This window comes from Odocoileus virginianus, chromosome 7 (genome assembly GCF_023699985.2).
Source record: "Odocoileus virginianus isolate 20LAN1187 ecotype Illinois chromosome 7, Ovbor_1.2, whole genome shotgun sequence".
In the NCBI taxonomy this organism is placed as follows: domain Eukaryota; kingdom Metazoa; phylum Chordata; class Mammalia; order Artiodactyla; family Cervidae; genus Odocoileus; species Odocoileus virginianus.
The window spans coordinates 50,382,909-50,387,588 of record NC_069680.1 but is presented as its reverse complement, the minus strand read 5'-3'; positions in this window follow the sequence as shown (position 1 = coordinate 50,387,588).

The following is a 4,680-nucleotide window of genomic DNA, read 5'->3' as shown; positions in this document are numbered from 1 at the left end:
CATGTCAAAATGAATCCTATGAGGGAAAGAACTTGATGTCTTGACCAGGAATCTGTGATGTCTGAGTTGATAAAAAGAAAAATATATCTTTATTCTTTGTCACTTCTGGCCTTGTGGCTCTGAGCAAGTTTCTTAATTTCTGTTTCTTCCTAATTTATAGAAAATGAGAATAACACTAATTGTTTCCTCAAGTAATTGTTAAAAATCAAAACGAAATAGTTCATACATGTGAGATTCCTTTATGCTTGGCGCATGAGATGAAACTTACAAGCTATTACTGTGGTTTTAGATAAATCTAGATACGGTTTGTTTACTTTTGCTTTTTTTGTTTTTATTTCTATGTCTCTGGTGCATCAGTGTTTGGATATTTCCTATGCTTTGAGACAAGAGGAATATTCATGCTAAAACGTGCATTCTTAAGTGTATAAGGGCAAGATTCTTCAGGATGGCACACAGTGATGGTGTTTGCTGTTCTATTTATGGCTCTTTTAACTGTCAGTTGCCTAGGAGATCATTGGCAAAATCCCAGCAATAACTAGCACCATTTTATCCTATAAAGAAAAAGCTGCAACTGATCTACAGACAATTATTGAATACCTCGTGTAGAAACACCCACAAGATCTTTTTCTTGAATAGAATCTAATAGATTTCTTTCTCCATTACCTGTTCTTTTGTCATATCTCTCTAACACACCATAGAGGAATTGGTCATCAACTCATCATAAAGGAAACAGTGACTGTGATTCTGTATCTACTTAACTTATACCTGTTAAAGAACTTATTGATGGGGGGAGGGGACCTTCTTTTTCCAAATGGTGTTATTAAAGACCTGGAGGTTATATTTGTCTTTTTCTTTATCACATAATCAGCTTTAAGTCAAAGCTAATTAGTAGAGATGTAAGGAGATAATTGTGCCTCCATGATTAGAGAGTTTTAACCCTTTTGCTTTTACTTTTTCAGGTAAGTGAATATGACATTGGACATTGCTCATTGTACTTGCTGTCTGGCCTTTACACATGTTGCCATTTTACGGACTAAAACTCAACAAGGCCGTTAAAAAGAAATATGCAGGTACTGTGGAAACAATCGAAGGGTGTGCTCTAAGAGATGGTGAGTGTTGTCTATTTTAACCTTACCTCGTGATACCTCGCTGGGTAGCCCGACTCCCTTTACCCCTCCTCCCAGCAAAACTGGCTTTATTGGTTTAGTAATAAGCATCTCTAGCCTGCATGGCTGAAAAATGAGATTCACTTTCAGGACTGTTGGATGTGCTTTAATGGAGGACAGTTTTTACCAAAAGTCTAAAATCATTTAGCATTGTTAGTGTTTTAAGTAAAACTGTGTCACAGTATGACCTATTTCACATTTGGCCAGTTTAGAATGAAATGTGGTATATCGTGATACTGCAATGATGTAATTGTTACAAAATGGTCTTTGTAGCTGAGAGAAATGAAACTGTAGGCTGAAAGAGCCTGAAATCCCACCCAAAGTGAAACATTCTAAATTAGTGATAGTTGCCTAAAGTCTAGAGTATTATTAGATCTCTTTTTTGAATTCACAGTTGTAAATCAAAGAAGTGTAATTGGAGTTTCCTTTTTAAATATTTGAAGACTGTATTTACTATAGTGTTCAAATATTACATCTATTTAAGAAGGGAATTTTAAAGCATTTTAAGCTAAATAGAAATGAATTCCAATTCAACTCACTCTTGAAAGAATGTACTGTCATTAAAGACTTTTAAATGTATCAAGTAACTCTTTAATATTACAGGACTGTTACAGCTAAACTTTAAAAATATTTCCAATGTTAATTCTCTTGGAATTAAAAGTGCAGTGACTTTCTTTTTGCTTTTTGAGACTGGGAGTTTGGTTTACTTGCTAGCAATTTCTGTATGCTGACAATGATGATGAAAAAATTCATTATCTGGTTGAAAATTAGATCCAGAAAAGCTGTGTTTAAATAGAGACTTCTTGGGGGTTTTTTGTGTATGTTATTGTTGTTCTTGTTCTTTCCATTTATTATTGAAAAACACTTACTGCATAAAAGTGGTTTTTGAAGAATGTGTTAGTGTTTTTTCAGGTTGACATACTTAGAAAATACCTGATTTCATTGGCTTTGTATTATAGCTTTATCTGTAGTAAGTGAATAGAAATATTGTCATTATCTGTAGAAATTTCTCTTTAGAGAGACTCAGTGTTAGGAGTATTCCAAATGCTAACCTCCTTCAGTTTTTTTTTTTTTCCCTAAGAATGTTAGATTCTGTGTATGTGAGGGTGGTTCTTTTAATTCTGATTTGTTATGCTACTATGACACATTAATTTTGGAAGCTGGTTAATAGAAAATAAATTCTTTCAAGCACTAAGTTCTATACACTTCACAGTTTCAAACAGCCAATTTCTAAATGCTGGATGGATATATAAAAATCTCATTTTATAATAGTGTTCATTTTCTTCAGTGAAGTGTTACCATTTACACATGGGGAGCTATGATTTATAAATAAATGGAATGTTATTTTCGTTAATTTCTTTGCAGTCTAACTACTTTGACTGCTAATGGGAAACATCCTTTAAAAAATGACATAAAAATTGAACTTTCAAAATGAGACCTTGAGAGCATTAGGAATAGCTTTCGGAACTGTGAAACCTTTAGTTGATCTTCTGGATTCTTAAATCTTGTATGTTATCTTATTACTGGCATATGCATCAGAAATGAAAATCTCAGTAAACATTATGCTTTTGTGCAATAAATCAAATCATATTATCATTTCTTAATATCACAGATTCCACTGGGGAACTCCTAACCACATGAGTTTTCAATCTGATTAGAAGCAGTCATGTCTGCATTGCTGAATTGCTGAAATCTAGAGCCTTGGATTTTGGGGGGAGAGGGAAGTTTCTTTAGAACCATCTGAGAAGCTTAACAATCACGTAAAATACTTGGTGAATTTTGCTCTTTTGTTTGGAGTGTATGGTTTACACTGAATCTTCTTGTCAAGTCCTAGAGGATGTCCCAGCCATGTCTTTCCCTTTGATAGAAGTTGACAAATAACCCAAGTTGTTAATCTTGGGTGAGCTGTTTAGAGGCTCTCTGGAACTGAGTGGTTTTTATTTGCAATGTGTGTCGTTAGCACAGTCCTTAAATGATCATCATGGCAACGGAGCTGCCTTTCTTGTAGGAGCTGAATCATCATGGTGGCTTTTATAAAAGTAGGACAGTGCCTTCCTTTATTAAAATAATGCCACTGCATGGGGAAGGAAATAGTTGTATTTGTGTATTTTTCTATGTCAGGGAGCATTCTCTTCAGTTTCATTCTTTACATTTGAGAACATAAAGTAATCACTAGTCCCTTTTCTGTTCCGAGATGGGTTTGGGGAGGTTACTGCAAATATGAATAGTTGCTTAACTGCAAGCGGAAACTTGATCCAGGTGGCTGTAGAAGTAGGGTGCTTTTGAGGGCTGGCTGGACAAGTTTGAACTTAGATATACCACCTTTTCAGTGTGATAGGTTACTTGATCTGTTTGGGATTATATTTTTTTCATTGGAAATACAGAGTTGCACTTCTATAAAATCAAAAGATTTTTTTCTTAGCCCTCTAAATTTTTTCAGAGTTTTCCTGTATAGATAATTTAACTTTGCCCACCCCTACCCCAAAACTGGAAGATTGTGAATCAGTTGGCATGGTGTAATTTTCTCCCTCCTTCAGCTGTACCTCTGGACCCTACCTCTGACTGACAGAGTTTTCATCATACATAACTGTGCATATTACATATCAAATAGCTACAAGTAAGTTTAGAAATGTCAATAAATATAAGGCCCAATATCAGTAAATATAAGGCCAGTCACAGAGGTTACAAGAACTTTAAGGTGTATTTTCCTTGTAACTTTCCAAGAGGAATAGCTAATGCTTAAGCTGAGCAATAATTAACCCCCATGAGTTAAATATTAATGACAAATTAATGGAAAATCTTAGTGGACAAAACAATAAGAAATTAACATTGAACAAGCTGTAATATAAATTTTTAGCCTGTAGATAAAATATCAGCTCTTTAAAAAATAATTTTATATACCTACCTCTTATTGTCAAAGATAAGGCATTTTATAATTCATGTTGATTTAAAATGTACAGTAGTTGTATTCATTTAGAATTTAGAGCCTCTTTAAAACTTTACAAATTTCATCTTACACAAGAGAAATCATCTAATGAATCCTGTTATCCCAGATTCAACAATTACCAACATTTTACCATAATTGCTAGTGTATTTTAGACAAGGGGATGCTGAGGTATTTTAAAACAAAATTCAGACATCATGTCACTTACTCAAACACTTTGTGTTTGTCAAATAAGGGGAACATTTTCTTTACAATAATATCCTGCCTAGAAAATTCATAATTCTCTACATACTCTCTAGTACCTAGTGTATGTTTAAACTTCCCATATTGGCTCAAAAGTGACTTATTATAGCTAGTTTGAACCTGGGTCCAAATTAGTTTTTAGTTGTTACATTTGATTATGTAATTCAAGACTTTTAAAGTTTAGAACAATTTTCTATTGCTACCCCTTACCTTCTTTCTTGCAATTGTGGACAAAACCTATCAGAGGAATGCAAATTGATGTAGACACTATGGAGAACAATATGGAGTTCCTTTAAAAACTAAGAACAGAACTATCATATGACCCAA